Below are 18,044 nucleotides of genomic sequence, written 5' to 3'. Positions count from 1 at the left end.
AGGATTCAAATGGTTTCTGATTTTTCTGTGTAAATGAGTAGGAGGTGATGTTTTGGATTTTTCAGATTCCTTCACTTTCCTAGCATAATTACCGGAATAGAACTTAAATTAATCCAGCACTTCCAAAGTGCTTTTCATTGATTTGACCACTGCTATATGTTTAAAAAATTAAAATTTCTGGACAGTATTGCAAGACTTCTTAAGTTGCTTTGCCAACTTTTCTTTTGCAAACATGATTCTGACGCCAGATTTTTGTTGTCCCAGAAAATTGTTTCAGATAACATCTAGGTACTGTTTTGCATTTTATATATGATCTTTACAACTTATTTGCCAGACAAGCATCCTCAGCTTGTGCAAAATTTTCTTAAATTCTCCACAGCAGTGGAAATTTTGCTGTAACATGAAAGGCATCTCTGAGTGAATGTGCTGATTTCTAAAAATTGGAAAATAGCTTTCTTTTTTGTCTGAAGCAAAGTCTTTTTATTAGGACCTGGAACTGTAACTCAGGGCTGGCCATTTTAATGGTTCTACTGAAGACAGACCAAAAGACAAAGGCAGATCATCTATACAGAGCAAGACTGTGCTGTCTAACCAGTGTTAGAACCCAGAAAAATAAATCTGTTGCCACAGCCTAGGATTTTGCCTGGTTTACAGCAGTCCGGTTTAATAAATCTTGCATCCTGTTGTGCTCTATGGGCATTTGGTTGGTGGCTGCAGCTGCAGCCAGGTGATTTATTACTGCTGCTGACATATCCTTTTGGGTGGATGTATAACACTGCTTGCACTGGAAGTTGTTCTTCTCCCTGACATGCACAGCAGGAAAAGTTAGCAGGACCACATCTTCTCCCAGATCAAATATCAGTGGTACGTTGTTCTACATTTGTCTCTGTGCCCTTTCACACTGCTAAGGCAATGTGCTGGAGTAAGCAATGCAGCAGGAGTGCATCCAGGTTTGCATGGTGATGGCTGTCCCAGGGACAGAGGAGAACTCTTGGGAGCAGCAGGAGGGCACTGCTGCCATCCTCCTCCTCCAGCTGGCAGGCTGGCTTTCAGGGATCACAAGGTGGTGCTCTTGTACTTACGGCAAATTATTCAGTGGCCAACACTTGAGGTGCCTGAGGCTGTCTCAGCTTTCTGCTACAAAGGCCAAGCTGAGCTAAGCAGCCCTGCTGGTGTTTGCTCGCCTGCTTATACCAGAAGAGATTCCTGGTGAGAACAGCATCTCCAGGGATGTGCTTCCCTGTGTAAGAAAAGGTTAAATGCTGCACGCTCACAGGATTGGAATCTGTTGTGATACAGTGAGATCTCTTCTTGGTGCCTCATCAAAAGACATTCTCTTGAGCAAATGTCATAAAATCTGGGCTGAATGCTTCCTTCATGTTTGTAATTCTCCAGTGGGAAAAGAAGTAGACTCAGAAGATGTTTTCTATAGACTAAGGATTTAGCTATCTCTTTCCATCCTGTTTCAAAGGATGCTTACCACTCCTCACCCAAATGAAATACTTCATCCTTGTCACATACTGGTGTGATACATCCCATTTAAAACAGAATATGCATCTTTTTTACTCAAGCGGAACTCTGTATTTTACTTCATGCATTTTTCACTTATCCATTTTATTTTCCCCAAGGACTTCTTGGCTATAAGGATGTCACATTAAAGAATTTGTGACATCTCAAGGTCCTTTACTACTGTATATACAGACCTAGTACCAGGACTCTAGAAATGATGACAAGGTAATAGTTCAGAGAGCAAGAGAGGGATTAAACATGGACAGTGGCTCTGGCACTGCATTTAAAGATGATGGAACATCTCCTTTTTCTACAAATCTAGCAGATGGGTCATATTATAATGAGTTTGTAGGAGACTGTTTCAGGAGACTGGAGGATGCAGCAATCTGTAGTTAATAAGAGCAATTGGGTTACAGGCTGCTGTGATTGCTGCTCATGGTGTACCTGAGTGAGAACTGAACATCTCTCACTCCACATTTCTCTGAGCACCCTGTCTTTGTACATCCTCCTCACTATAAGTAATAGGCTGTGTCTGACAGGTATTGTTCTTACATGAGAAAACACATTGCTGAGAACTCCAAACTGTACTCTAATAAGGGCTTCAGTTTCAAGCTACATACTGGAATATAGAAACCCCATGCTTGTTACTTCTGGTTTTCTTTGAAAATTTTCTCTCCTTTTCATGCTGAGTGAGCCTCTTAGTGCTCTATATTTTATAACAAAATCTGTGTGCCCAACTTTTAGATATTTCTTGAGTGTTTTGGTATCACTTTGTTGAAGAGAGGCACATGTTGAAATTCTGTTTTCGCCACTGCATACACCAGTAATTCATATGCATGGAAAATAAAAATAGTACTGTCTTGTACAAGCTTGGTAGAAGGTCTTCTACAGTTAAAATTTTCTGTAGAAGCCATTACTGACAACTTTGCAAAGAAATACAGAGAGAGTTTGAGCTTGCTGCAGCATTCTGGAAAATAGAAAGGGATATGTTAAGAACAAGGCAGCTTTTCTCTCTCTCACCCAACAGAATTTCCTATTCGACCACCACAGTCTGATTTTGACATCAACATGAGAGCGTTTGCCATCTTCTCTTGAAATGTTCTCTCTAGCTAAAGGAAAAATTGCTTGTATTTTCTGTGATCTTATGTGAGGAAAGAGCTATGAACAATATGTTCCCTACTGGCTACGACAGACAATGGTAATGACAAGGTCAATTTTATTTTACAATCTATTGGATTCCATAAATGCTACTATACTGACTAAAGCAGCCTGCAGTAATAATACTGAAAATAGAGTTGAAACAAAATTTGAGTGTGTATTGCCAATGAAGTGGTTCAATGTGATTGTAAAGTTCAAATAATGTATCAGGAATTTTAATGCATCCTGCCACTTCAGGATAGGATTATAATTAATTTAAAAAAAACGCTACAGCATTAAGCATATAAACATGCACAAGAACACTCAAATGACCTGAGTGTACCTTCAGCAGATTTGCAGATGGTGCCAAGCTGAGCAGTGCAGTTGACACACCTGAGGGATGGGATGCCATCCAGAGGGACCCGGATAAGCTGGAGAAGTGGCGCATGGGAACCTCGTGAGGCCCAAAAGACCAAGTACAAGGTGTTGCACCTGGGTTGGGGCAACTCCTGGTACCAGCACAGGCTGGGGAATGAACAGATGCAGAGCAGCCCTGCCAAGAAGGACTTGGGGTGATGGGGAGTGAGGGGCTGCATGTGAACTAGCAAAGTATGGGATTGCATCCATCCCAGAATGCCAATCATGTCCAGGGTGCACCAAAAGAAGTGTGGCCTGCAAGGCGAGGGAGGGGATTCTGCCTCCCCTACTCCACTTTGCAGTTCTGCATCCAGCTCTAGAAGAATTGACCTGTTGGAGCAAGTCCAGAGGAGGCCACCAAGATAATTAGAAAAGTGGAGCACCTCTCCTCAGGAAAGTCTGAGAGAATTGGGATTGTTCAGCCTGGAAAAGAGAAGGCTTTGGAGTGACTTAACTGTGATTTTCCAGCATCTGAAGAGAGCTTACAAGAAAGATGGAGAGAAATTTCTTACAGGATGACGCAGAATGGCTTCAAACTGAGAGTAGGTTTAGATTAGATGATAGGAAGAAAATCTTCATTATGAGGGTGGTGAGGCATGGGAACAGGTTGCCCAGAGAAGTTGTGGATGGAGTGTTCAAGGCCATGTTGTAAGGGACTTTGAGCAACCTGGTCTAGTGACTCTGCCTATGGCAGCGAGAGTGGAACTGTATGTTCTTTAAGGCCCTTTCTAACCCAAGCCATTCTATAATTCTATGATTCTATGATTATGTGATTCTGTGATTCTATGATTCCGTGACCTTGACTGTCCCTGAATATGCAATACTAAAAAACCTACCTCATGTACTTTTTTCTCTATGTACTTTCTTCTGTTTCTCTTCTTGAATGCAAATCCTTCAGGTTCCTGAAATACTCAAGGCCAGGCTGGATCAAGCTCTGAGCAACATGATGGAGTTGAAGATGTCCCTGCTCATTGCAGGACCTTTAAAGGTCCCTTCCAACCTGAACTATTTTATGTTTCTAAGATAAAATAGCTCAGTTTTGCCACTATTACAGAGGTGTGAAGCCTCCATAATTCTAATTGAGGTCTGTGATTAGCACTACATGTTAAATACTTAAAATTAGCTTGTAAATGACTAACAGAAAACTTCACAATAACACTAGTTGGTGGTGAAGTAAAAAAGCTGGTACTCAACTCCTGGGCTTCAGTTCAACATGATCTTGAGAACCTTGAGAGCCTTGAGAGGTCATTCCATGTTCCCTTCAGCAAGGAAAAGGCCAAAGCCCTGTGTGTGGCAGAATAACCCCTGCACCAGAGCAGAGTGGAAACTGCCTGAGTCACGCTGGCCCCACTGAAAAGAACTTAAGGACCCAGGTGCCAGGTTAAATATGATCCAGCCTGAGCTTCCATCCCAGAAGCTTCCTCAACTCCATTGCTGGGACCAAAGCCAGCATAGCAAGGACTGTTACTCTGCTTGGCACTGGAACAGTGTCCCCCATCTGGAACAGTGTCCAGCTTTGGGCCTAAAGCCCATTAGGTGAAGGAGATGCTTAGGTGTCTACGGTGAAAAAGACACCAGGAGGTAATGAAATAGCAGCCCACAAGTATGCCAATGGGTATTACAAAGACTACAGAACCAAGGATTTCTTGGAAGTGGAAGATGCCCAGTTGCAGAAGAGGCAATGGCCACAGACTGTTCTGAGAGGTTCAGGATAGAGTTTAGGAAACATTTTGAGAGCCTAAAGAGAGTGGTGGTGGAATCTTTATCCTTGGAATGGATCCTGAAAGCTCAGTTAGAAAAAGCATGGCTGACCTGACCAAGTGCTGGCAATAGAGCTGCAGGGTGAACCCCAGAGGTCCCTCGCAACCAGTGTTTCTGTGAGTTTATGATATGCTCCTGAGAATGCTCCTCTGGAAAAAAAAAATTAGGATTATTATTCCTGCTGGAGTCATGTGGGGTGTTGGGACAGTACATTTTCCATGCACGTTGCAAGCACACGCAAGCCTGAAATGTGCCATTGCCAAGATGCGTCCACTTGCCAAAAGCAGAAAAGCATGCCACAGTTTTGTGCCAAAAGCAGAAAGTCATACAATCTTGGCAAGCATAACATATGAACCAATGGCTGGCATGCTCCTAAGGCATCCACTTTCCCTTGTATTGCTTGGATCAAAGGCAGAAATAGTTCAGCTCTGCCCAGAGAATGGCAAGGACACGTGTTTCTCACAATATACACACTGGTGGTGAAACTGAGCCTGATCTGGCACATTCAGTGTTTTTAATATACTCGTAGAACAATGAGATCTTAATGTTACAGACAGATTTGAGAATTCTGAATTCTGTTTGATTCTGACAGCATTAGAAGTTCAGCTCTAAGAGCAAAGATATGTGGCTGGGGGCTTTGCTTCTCAGGGAGCACACAGGCTGCAACCCAAGACTCAGTGATGAAACTCCAGACCACAGCTCTACTCTTGCTCTGTGAGGTCAAGAAATCTGAGCACCAAGCCAAAAGTCCGTCCCTGGGAAAGTTTAGGTGGGAGTTTGAAGGGTCAGAGCTGTTCAGTTGTGCTGGAACTGGTGTGTGGAGGCATGACAGGGAACTCCCACTTGCTGTGAATCATTTGCTTTAAGACAGAGATGATCAAGGAGATGAATGGAAACACAGCTCCATAAACCAAATTGGTTCAAGTGATTTCTTTAAATACAATTCATTTCCAGAATGTTTGTGCTAGATAAATAAGCTGGTGCTCGAAGAAGCAGGAACAAAACTTTAAATGGGATAATGAATAATATATCATAGCATATAAAGAATAATGGCATGAGCCCTCCAGAGGTGATGAAATATGTACCCCACACAGGCTGGGGCCCTGTTTTGGTAGATCTCATGCCAGTCACTTCCTCTCACCTCTGCTTTCAATATAACTACTGTGATTAGACTGGGAAGAAACAGGGTATCTTTCTCTTCTCAATCTTCTCCCACTTCCATTTCTGAGAGCTTTACCCTGTGCAAAAATTATTTGAGAATGAAAGGGCTGTCCTTCTTGTTCACAGTTGCACATGATGATCTCCTAGACATTGTATGAATTCTTACTGCTATAGCCACCAATCTCAAATAAGCCAGAATGTAGACAGCTGCTTTAGTGAACCAGAAAGGCACAGCAATCAAAAACAGTGCAGGAAATAAACACACAAGAGTGTTTTATTTCTGTAATTATAAAACTGCCTGCAGTTTTATAATTACAGAAAGATCTTATCACCAGCAATGGAGCATTGGTCACAATTGGAGGGAAGTTGTTTCAATTTTGTATTTCTTTGCAGGGTTCATCGAGAGTTTTCAATACTTCCATATTCATTTTTAAAACTTTTGCAAAGTGCCTTGCAAGATTGGTCAAAGCTGATGGTGCCAGCCTCTGAGGCCAACATTTCTGTATGGGCAGTGTGGAAGGCTTTTAGACATGTCTGTGAAGTACCTTGTGAAGCTGGTGGTGTTCAGAAACAGGATGGTGCTGTAGCCAGCTGAGAGGGTGGGGGTGGAGGAACAGGGACATTTAGAAGTAGAGTTTTCTGCTTGCATTTAGAAGGCAACACCTGGTCTATGAGGGGCACAGTTACCCCAGAGAGGGACAGCAAGTTGCACAAGGTGGTTTTCCTCCCCTTGGAGTTTGTATCTCTTGTTCTGAAACCTCTGAATAGTTTTTTTCCTAACATTCGCTTGAGAAAAGGAGATTTACATCAATTGGTAGGATTTTATTTTTATACACTACATATTGATTTGTTCCTGCTTACTTCTTGCATAGCTGCTCCTTTGGGCCCACACACTATAATACATCTTCACCTCCAGCTCCCCATGGGATATTCAAGTCACGTTCAGTCCCTCCATCACCTCCACAGTTCCTTCCCTCCCACTATAACTTCTGGAGTGCAGCCAGTTAAAGTTCACACTCTATAATTGACTAAAGGCAGCTTCAGTGAAAGGGGTTAGATAATAATTGGTTTATTTCTGAGAAATGGAAACTGAAAAATGTATGGGTAACAGAGCAGAAGTGTGTTCTGACAAGTACATTTCATTAGACTAATTAATACATCTTATAAGCATTCAAACCCTTTCTGATCAAAATGCCCTTAACTTCTATGTCAGGACAATAAACCTCAGCAGTCTGAGTTATCTGAGTTTTATAGAAATTGAATTCCAGCTGTGCAGTGCTTGCCAATGCAGTGATAATGTCCAAAGCTTCCTCTTGTTAAGTCTCCCATGCTTTGTCACCGAGTGAGCTGCATCAGGGGACTTCCAGGCTTCTTGTGTGACCTAATCAGTGTCCAGCCTGAGTGATGGCATGATGGCAGGAGCCAGCATTCCTGCGAGATGAGGTGATGTTGTCACCAAGTGGAAGTCTCAAGCTGAATTGCTATGAAGCAAAGTATTTTATGTCACTCCAGCAAATTCAGAAGAAAACTTTTTTTTGTTTTTTGGGCATGTCAGAACATTTCATTTCAATATAATTTAGTAAGAAACTTAATGCAGACATCTTCCCTAAGAATAATAATAAAAAAAAAGATTGGTGTCTTTTGACATGAATAATGAAAGTTTCAAGTCCTGTCATTCTGACTTGCAATGAGAACAAACAGTATAATGTCAAAATACCCCACTGAATAATTTGTTTTCATTTTCAGCTGTACTTTTGGAGAATTGGGTGGGATGACCTGTTTCTATGCTAATTTTTTGTAATATCTGTTCACCCTGAGACTATGGGTGTAAATTTAAAACAGACCTTTCCATCCCAAAGTAAAACTGGCACGTAGCCTTTTGATTCAGTTACCAGATGGTGTATGGTATTTATGAGAACAGTTGTTAAATGGTTTATAGTGTGACTCACCACACTGATAGCTGCATGTTAATGAAAAGTGGACGGTGCTATCACAGTTACAAGTGCTCTATTGTTGAAGGGAGCTGGTTGAGCTGATTCATAGAAATAGTTTCCCCCAGAAGTTCAGTCTAGAATATTTGGATTCATCCTCAAAGGTTGGGGCTGGTTTTCTGCTGGTTTTATGCAGCAGAAAACTGCTAACTTTACTGGAAAAAAATGTCTTTTAAACCAGAACTTTGACCTTAGTTTCTGGGAGGGAAATGCAGTTCAGCAGTTAATTATATTTATTTTTTTTAATTAATTTCTGACCTGGGTTAACTGCTAACTAATATTATCTAGGGAAAATTAAACATATTTGTTATGCTGATATCATTATATGACATATTAGCTGTTAATCAGACCAGCTGGAAGGCATTCTTTCCTTTTCTTGGTGTAAGTTATGAAGAATTTTAGATAGGAATTTGTTTTTCCCCATTTTCACACTCTTAAGAAATCATTCTAGGGAAACATGATAGGATTGAATTCAATTCAGGTATTATTTAAAAATTCTTACTATGAGATTTTTGATAAAACATTGCTTATCACTTATTTTGAGAGCTGAAAAAAAATACTGACATGCCACATATTTCATGAAATTAAAAGGACCATAAAACAGGCCTAAACCACAAGACTATGAAAACTATTGCAAAGACAAGTAGATATAATTGTTAAACACTTATTTAGTTGCCTTTATCTTGTTGGTTTTTATATTGCTTTTGTTTCCTTTTGGGTAATAAATCAGCCTTAATGGAAAAACTGCAGCTGAAGTGGCATCTGTAGCCCTGCTACAGCTTGCTGTAGCTCATGTGAATAAAAATAAGCCCAAATATACCTGAACTAAAATTACAGACCTTGTTCTCTCTGGTTGCTGCATTGCAGACAGAGTCCACAGGGAATAGCACCTGGTGGAGAGAGTTATACGAAAGGTGCATGATTTAACTTTTTTTCTAGGATCTGTAAGGAGTCAAAATTTCTTGAAATACTCAAAATACACCAGATGGAGAGCAGCCCTGAATTGTCCTCTGATTCTTCATCATCTATGCAGAACTTCACTAATTTGAAGTTACAGTCTAGATTTAAGAGCATCCAAAAAAAGAGAGTGGTTGGAAAACAGCAGTCTGGTGCAATGCCAGAGGCTCACAACAAATCCAGGACAATTTTACCATTCCCCTGCTGCTCCCATGAATAATCAAACCTTACTTAAACTCCCTGGAGATTATTTTTTTTTCTCCTTCAGCTCCCACTAAGTCTTAGTAAGCATAGTGAGATTCCAGTGGGATCCTTAGCAGAGTAAAGTACAATTTGTGCCAAAGGCAACCGCGCAGCGTCTGGTGGCAAAGGTTGGAGAGACTTATTGTACTCACACCATGTTGCAACAGATTTCTCTTTACTCAGATGCCTGTTTGCACTTTGGCCTTGGGGTAATGCAGGGGAGATACAGAGACAGAGACAGGTACCAGTGTGACCTTCTCAGTGACCACTGACCCAGCAGCCACCTGTGACTGGTATTCTAGGCAGGGCTGAAGCTCCTCCTGGGCTGTGCATTTTCCCACCTTTCCCACCAAACCCCACCTTTCTGGCAATGGTGTGGGTTGGATTCCTGGGGACCATTGAAGATCTCATCCTGAGACTGCAATCACAAAGCTGTTTGCCCACACATGTACCTGCCTGTCCAGGGGGCTTCATGCGACTCAATGAATTCACCCAGGACAGTCAATTTTGTATTTGTGTTTTACAAAAGGGGTGTGAAGGTTTGCAGCATAAAATGCTAGGGATCCAAACAATGTGGCAAATAGGAGGGCACAAGTATGAAGTTTAGAACTTGCCATTTCAAATGCAAGTTTTCCTGAAACTCTCCATAATATGTGTTTCATTTCATCCAGCTATTGCCCTTCATTAAAGAAAAGAGAATTAAACTTCCCTCCGCTGTGTTTTAAAACCAAACCAAGTCTGCAAACTCTACAGGAAAGAGCAGCAAAAAATAGGGAATCTGGAGGAACTGATTCATGAGGAAAAATATACAGACCTTGGTGAAGTGGTGGATCAGAAGCAATGTAATAAACCAATGAATATTTGCAAGCTGTAAATATCAAGGATAGAAATTTGGTAGGACACAGTCAGATATAATCAGGACTAAAAGGAGAGGGAAAAATATACATGCTGGGAGTAAAGGAAAAGAACAGTTCAGCGAGATGCAATGTAGCTGGGAATTAATGCAGCTATCCTGCAGGGAAGAAAGTGCTGATAAGCAAATAGGCTGAAAGAGATATCAGGACTGTCCATCTCCCACTGCTGTGGTAAGGTGACTTGTTAAATCTCAGCCATTTATGTGTAGCTTAGCTTTCAAAACCTGGCTTGGCTGGACATTAAACACCATCTATCAAGCTGAGTTTGCCAGGCCAAATGCAAATTTGGGCCACCTGAGCCACCCCCTGTGCAGCCACAGCAGTGCCACAGGCAGGGGGCTCAGGCAGCTCTCACGAGTGCCAGTGCAGATTCAAGGTCCCATTTGTCACTGCCATGAGGGCATGGGTCTGCATGTGGCAAAACTCTCTTCGGGAGGTTTGACCTCGTGTAGGACCAAAAAAATGAAAAGTGAAGCAAGACCCTTTGAAAGCTTGTGGGAAGTCAGTGAGCCTCGGAACAGGTCTCTGCCCTGGCCGTACAGGAAGGTTTCTGCTCAGGTTCCCCTGCATCACCCCAGCAAGGTCTCAGACGCAGTGGAAATACCCGTTTTACAAGGCTCAGCATTTTTTCCTCCACCTCCCCCTCCGAAACGCTGCCAGACAGTGCATCTTCTTCAGCAGCAAAGGAGGGGGAAGGTTTGTCCCAGCCCCCGGGAGAGCCAGGCAGGCTGACCCAGCTCTACCCCTCTGCGGAACCACCCCTGGGTGCGGAACCGGGATCAGGATCAGGCAGGAAAATCTCCGGCCAGCCTTGCCCCAGCTGCTCCCAGCTCGGAAACCTCTGAACAAAATGTTCCCGGCTGAGAACTGGGAACGGGTTTGCTCCTTGCTGCAGATTTGCAATAGACCTACGGCATGCCAGAGACGGTCCCTGCTGCCTCCTCCCCGCCCCACCGGCGGCCGATGAAAGAAAGCGCTTCCACCGGGGTTCTTGGCTCTTGCTAACGGAGAGTTATTTCCTGCTTGGGGTGTGCTGGCCTTAGCCTCTGGAAATGGGAAATTCCACCCTGAATCCGGCGGGAACTCATTTCACTGGCCGAAGTCCGTCCTGTCGCAGTGACATTCTGTGGGAATTTTTCCTCTGAGAAACAAGTGGTGGAAAATGGAGCTTTGTCTAGGTTTTTAACCAGCCTGGTTAATCCACCATCGGAAAACATTGTAAAATGACCCTTTAGTGAATTACTAATCTGCTAAACTAGAAATTAGTAGGAAAAATAATGTAATTAAACCAGCAAGTTATTCAGACTAGAGACAGCAGCATTTATTACAGCCAGTCCTCTCTAACCTGCACCCTGAATGCAAAAGTCAGGTTATCTGATCAAGTGAAGCTGCTGCTCTGAGTTAATAAAGCCAGCACTGAGGTTATGAGATGTGCAAGGGGGGAAGGCCTCCAGGTCTCTCACTCCAGCTGGAAAAGGCACGGGTTTTGCACTGTGTGTTTACTGGCTTCCCTTCACAGCATGTTGTGACTTGCCCTTCCGGCAGTGAAAAACAGACCTACAGATGTTAGTTCACCCGTGTATGGTCTGAGTTTTGGCTTGGCGGCGTTAGCAGACACGAACTCCTTCCTCTCATCCTGCTCCGGGGCGAGGGCTGGGCACGCAGGGAGCAGGGAACCGGGGTCTGTGTCCCTAAATACCATTTCTGAGCCATGTGCTTGGAGTGTCACCACAGATGCAAGAAGAAACTGACCTCTGTGGCTGACAGGCACCGAGCAGAGCTGGCACGGAACAAACCTGTCAGGAGGAGCAGGGAGCCTGAGGGCAGACAGCCCTGCGGCCTCAGGAAAGGGAGGAAATCCCAGGTGAGGCTGACCCCAAGGGTGAGGAGCACTGCCGGCCCCCCTGATACGAGGGGCTTTCAATGCCCAGGACTTTTCCACAGGCATGGTTTGGAATATAAAACTCTAAATGGGGTTAGAAGAGCAGCGAAGAGAAAAAGTGAAGAGACATTAAATATAATGGTAAAGGAGGTTTTTATTAAACCATTAAAGAAAAACGTCAGAAGGGGCAAGGCCTTGGCCTCAGGCTCAGGTGTCCCCAGGGCTGGTGCAGCAGGAGCGGCGGCTCTGAGGCGCTCCGTGACAGCTCGGCTCGGCTCGGCTGGGCTGGGACACCGGGCACGGCCGGGACCGTGGCACCTCCAGCGCGGGGTTCCGTGACACCCGAGCTGTCTGGCAGCTCTCCGTGTCCCGCCGAGCAGATGTGCCCGTGGCCGTGACCGGCGTGCCGGCGAGCAGCATTCCACATATTCCACATGTGCTCCCGGGCCTCCCGATTGGTGTGCTCCGCCGAAGGGGCTGGTCCTTGAAGCCAGCTCCTGTGCCTGTCACAGATGATATTTTTATGCAAGGAAACAAAACCAGGATATCTGATGGACTGTGTTATCTTTACAGACAGCTTGGAGCTACAGATGCAAGGCAAGAAGTTTTATGCTTGAACTTTGAAACTGTGAGTGGAATTTAAAAGCAGTTTTAAATGCCTACTTTTAAAAATTTTTTAAATTTTATTTTGCGGGTGAATGTGTGTGTGTGTGTGCAACTTTGCATGAAGTATATATATCAGCATAACTTCATTATCAAGCAAGCTGTTGTGAATTCTCCTAAGATGAAATAATTATTGCTTTGGAAAACTTTGCAAAGTGTTAGCTGCACTTACAGCTGGACTAATATATGTGCACGCTGAGGAAGAGAAGGATGTTCTTTTCAAGTGAGTGCAATTAGTCTAGTTTGAAATTATTTCAAATCATCTTTTCCACTGGAAAATCTGTTTGAGCAGGACTAGTTGTACTGAGGGAGAATCTCCTGGGAGTTATCAGCAAATGTCAGGCTGGTCTGTGTGTCTTTGTTACAGGCACATTTGATGTTTGCTTGTGTATGGAGAGGGATTAGGTGAAAACCTGCTGTTACCATTGTGTGGCACTGCACTTGCTGGATGAAAAATCTGTTGGTACCAGGTGTTAGAAAGCTGGCCAATTAATGATGATTGCAGGAAATTAGTTTTAGAGAATATTGTCCATTATGATGCAGATTTACAGAACTAATTCTAACAGATACATTGCACTAGCACAGGAGGATCATTTCTGTAGCTGAAATATTAATAACCTGCTCTTTGTTGCACAGGAATAATGAAATGAATTTCTGTGGGAGAGCTCTAAGGGTTGATACCCAGACCCGGAGTCCAAACTTGAGCAGGCAGTTTGCCACTCCAGGCTTGTGATATTTTCACTTCCTTATGGGAACTGTCCAGGATGGTCTAACAGGACCGCTGTCATCCTAGGGCATTATTTTATACAGAATCTTGTGTGAAAAGAGCTATATGCTACAACTTTTCTTGATTCACTTTGATGTTAGTGCAAGCTGAGATACATGCTCTAAAAAAATAAAAAAAAAAAGTTGTTTTAAATCCCATCTGGATTGTTCCACAGGTCTTTCTAGCTACCCAAAACAATCCAACACCTTTCTCAACTTAACTTACATTTTCCTTAGTAAGTAGGCATGTTTCTCTTCTTCATGTCTCTCTTTCTTGGCCAGGGTGTTGCATCAGTTTATAAATTTATATTCTGGTGAGTCCAGATGAAATCCAAAGGTTAGGTGAAAACTGAGGGTAAGTGGCATGTTACTGCTAAGTAGGTATAGCAGAAGCCCCATCCCTGGTGGATCCATCACCACTCATTCTCTGTCTGGGTGCCTCCAGATCATGCAGCAACACAAACAGCATCCAGATGAGGTGTGGGCATACAAGTGCATTTCTGCTGCATTAGTCAGAGCACATAGCATGGGATGATACCAACTCAGTACAACGGCAGTGAGGCAATTCAGTCCATTGTCTGCTAAAGAGTAAATGTCAGTATTTCTTTTAGAAATGAACTTCTGGAGTAAACCTATAACTTTTTGCTACTCTTATATAATTGGTTGCAGAGCTTTTGTTACACCCCTGGCTTCTCTAAAGTCAGATATACTGTATCATCAAGCCCTGCAGAGAATTAATCAGAACTTATTGGAAATAATACAGCGATGATAAATTTCCCTTACCTTGATTCTTTTTCTCCATCTTTTGTTGGTCACTACATCAGGAACAATCTGGATTTACCCAGCAAGCCAAAACACAGCATTTTTCCCAAAACTGAATTTGGCATGAACAGAAAAGTGGTCCCATGGAGAAAATCATGAAACTCAACATACTTTGGTCAGAAAGGCCTTCTTAATTGATGTGGAGGAAATCCTAAATGGAAGAGTCCTGCTCACAGATGTATACTGAATTAACATTCTGTGTTGAACAAACTGCAGCACTTTTATTTCAATAATGTTAAAATCAATACATTTTCTTTTCACTTTCTAAGCAAATGAGGCTTAAAAGAAAATCTAGGCATATATAGAAATGCATTTCTATATATAAAACTGTCCTTAAAATGCTGATAAAGTCCTTAAACTAAAGGGTCTCAATAATCCTTATAATATAAAATGTTTCCTCTTCATGTCACATAGTTTAGTTCTTCTTGTTCCCTTAATTTGGCAGTATTTTCTCTATTAGATATTGCTGCCGAGATAGAATGGGCCAGATTCTCAGCTAGCAAGCATGAATAGAGAATAACTTCATTGAAGTCAATGACATGACCCTGGATTCATTCCAGTGTGACCAGAGCTGGAATGTGGCTCAATCCAGGCAGCTGCCATCCCTGCCAGGCTGGCCGAGGAGATGAACATGAGTTACTGCAGTTGTGCATGAAGGATGGTCCTGCCTCCTCTCAGTTGTGCTTTCACCTCCAGCTTCTTCCAAAAGCAAAGATTAAACAGAGCAATCTCACTTTTATTCCATGAACTTCAGTTTTGTGTCTCCAGTCTATGCAAGGTTGAAGCTAAATCCAGCTATGTGCCCTCATACCTTGTCTAACCTTTGATATCTATCTCAAGAAAACAAATGTATGTGTTGCTCTTTATTTTCTTTCCTGCTCAGAAAGGTTTTAGGTTTTCCTTGATAATTTTTATGTTTGTGGTGTTCTGTAGTGGTGATGTTGTTTTGGGAAGCTTGGCTTCTTGCTGTGAAAGTGCTGCTCCCTGTGGTACTCCTGGAGGCTGCTTCCCCATTCCTGGAGAAAGGTCTGGTTTCCGTCTCTGCTGTGTGATGATAACCACACTGTTCCCATGGCCACCTACCCAGCAAAATAACTCCCAGCTCTTTGTGGTGGAGAGACTAATGGGTTATTTTGTGTTGTAGGTGGGGCTTCCTTGCAACAGTTTTGATTTCCCTGTTCTGCACACCAGGACAGTCCAGAGCTCCTGCACTACTGAGAGGAGAGGTTTTGTGTGGCTCTCTGCAGGCTCTGTCCTATCTCCTGAGATTCACCCCAGAGGCATTAGCTGGCTTTGTTTCAAATGGGAGTGCCAGCTCTGACTGGTATTGCTGGTCAGAAATATCCAGTTTATACCTCTCCTGCTGCAGCTAAAGAACTGAACTCTGTAATACTTTTACCAATAGAAATTAATCTCAGCTAGCTGGAAATGCCAAAGCTACAAAAAGTCTGAAAGGGAGAGACACCTCTGGGGTGAGGCTGGTTTCCTAGTTACTCCAAAGGGCAAACAAGAACATGGTATGTTCAGATTTTAAGGAGTTCATTACAAATGCTACCTGCTGTGAGAACTTCCAGGAGCACACACGTCTCTAAACATTCAGTATCACCAAGAAATAAACACACCAGTGAAGCCAACAGGCCTGCTCTTCTCTGGCATTTCCCAAGTTCCTAGAATGAAGTCTGTTCATATCTACCACAGAAGTGGGGATTAGATGAAGCTAACTCAGCTGAAATGTAGCTAAAATAGTTTCTCTTGAAGTACTTTTTATCATTACATATCAGATATTTTTGTGCTATGTGGGCACATTCTCAACAATGGCACTCAATTAAAAAATCTTACTAAATTCTGTCTGTATGGGCACAAGGTTTACCTTACAAAATACTCATCTGATGTATGCAGCCTAAATACAAAAATTTTATAACATTTTTTTTAAATTATCAAAACTTTAAAGTTTTATAAAACCTTGTCTTTTATAACTATTTGGTATTCTATAGCTTTTTTTTTTTTTTTGCTGATAATAGGTATGTATCACAGGCTGTTATTTTGGAACAAGTAGTTCCACTAGGAAACTAGAATAATGTGCCTGATATTTTTTTAAATTAATATTCTGCTTCCACATGTGTATTTGTGAGATGATATTTATTGTGCAGTTTGTGAACAGGGGTTTTGAAAATGATCAAGCAGGTGAAGAGAAGCTGAGCACATGCAAAAGAGTCCACAAAGTCACGGAGGTCTCTGGACCTAAAAGATAACACCTTGGTCACAACACTGCTAATATCTCTGTTTTTTCAGGACTGAGAAGTATCACACTATACTCTCACAAAAGCTTTGCAAAGCTGGGGCCTTTGAGTCACCTGAGAGAAGCTGTCCAGAAGCAATGTGTGAAAGGAAGGGAGTTAAGGGCAAAGGAAAGCACTGTAAAAACAGACTGGTGCTAGTACAACACAAATGCTCCTTGAAGCGCAAAATGAGAAAGCACAAAAGCTGTCAAGGGGAAAGATGAGGGTATGAGTAAGAATCATGTACCTCTGATGTTTTTTGCCCTTTGTGCTGTGTGTTTCATGCCTTAGGGTGAATGAATAATACTCTGTTTTGAAGACAAATTAAGTTACTTTAATGAATGCATTATGCATTGTTTTGAACACAAATTAAATTACCTTAATTAAATTGCTGGTTTTATGTTCTCAGAAAAAAAACCCCAAACAACTGTATTCATATGTCAAAGGGGCAGCTTTTGGGATCACACATGTAAAAGGAATGTGCAGGGCTGTAGGGAGGTACACCACTGAGCAACCCAGACCACAAGCTCTCTGGGTCTATCCAGAAAAATTAAACAGATCCCAAACACTGTCAATCCCAAAACCTTTACAGCCACAACTGGCTTTTTCAACATTCAAATCCCAGATGCTTTAGTGCCACTGCATTATGTCCTGAAATTACAGGAGTCTGAGTGGCATATAAATAAAAAACCCCTACCTTTTGCAACAGTTTCTGTATCATATAGAACCAAAAATTGATGTGGTTTTCCTTTGTCCCTCTGTGAATAAAGAGCTAAGAGCTGGCATGTTATTGTAGTGAAACAAATAGGTAAACTAAGTATATTTTAAAGAGGGGACATTTAAATAGTAGTTGAGAAAAAAGAAGTGGGACTGACTATAATATTTTGGACTTTAGCCAAAGAAAAAAAAGGAAAGTAATTTTTGGATATTGTCTGTCATTGTTGCAAGCTGAAAGTTTGAAAATTGCAGTCTGTATCTTTATATCCTGGTACATATCTTTACACTCTTATATCCTTATTCTTATGCACATCTTCATGCCTAGCCTTATTAATCTGCAGAATTTAGCCCCACCTAATTCTAATTCTTGGAAACAAATGCAGATTTATCTTTTGTGCAAGGTGGGATCATAGCTTTGATGTAAACCAAGAAAATTTGTCTCAAAAGAAAATCCAGGCAACTGAAATGGAAAATAATTAAAGGCAACATAAACACTCATGATTTTTAAACACTTTCTAAAGTTTATATGGATGACTGGAGCAGAGTCTAGTTTTGGGCTGAGCAGTGTTGCAAATTCATTAACCTAATGGGAACAGAAATAACATATGATTAAGGTGCCCTGAAACATTCTGTAAACTCTGCTGAGAACTCCCTCCTGTGTAATTTCTGCCTTTGAAATGTTCTGTGCCAAAGCACAGCAACAGCACCTGCAGGCAGCTCTGGCTGGGGAGGAAAGATAAGGATGCTCTGCCCCTTGTTGTATCAAGAGAGCAGTATCAGGAAGGAAGACTGTGACTGTATTTGTTGGAATTTGGTAGGGGTTAGG

At 42.3% G+C, this 18,044-nt stretch overlaps 1 protein-coding gene across 2 annotated transcripts in view; it reads left to right on the top strand.

The window, feature by feature from the left end:
• Nucleotides 1-12,520: 12,520 nt before the first annotated feature.
• Nucleotides 12,521-18,044, top strand: part of STARD13 (StAR related lipid transfer domain containing 13) — a 285,609-nt gene continuing 280,085 nt past the window's right edge. For both annotated transcript variants that reach the window (XM_059467184.1, XM_059467182.1), the window contains exon 1: nucleotides 12,521-12,600. The gene's annotated coding sequence lies outside the window, so the exon portion shown is untranslated. The remainder of the gene's footprint in view (nucleotides 12,601-18,044) is intronic.

The sequence above is a fragment of the Ammospiza nelsoni genome, chromosome 2, assembly GCF_027579445.1.
Source record: "Ammospiza nelsoni isolate bAmmNel1 chromosome 2, bAmmNel1.pri, whole genome shotgun sequence".
NCBI lineage: Eukaryota > Metazoa > Chordata > Aves > Passeriformes > Passerellidae > Ammospiza > Ammospiza nelsoni.
The sequence above is the reverse complement of the archived record's forward strand: the minus strand, read 5'-3'. Positions and strand labels throughout refer to the sequence as shown.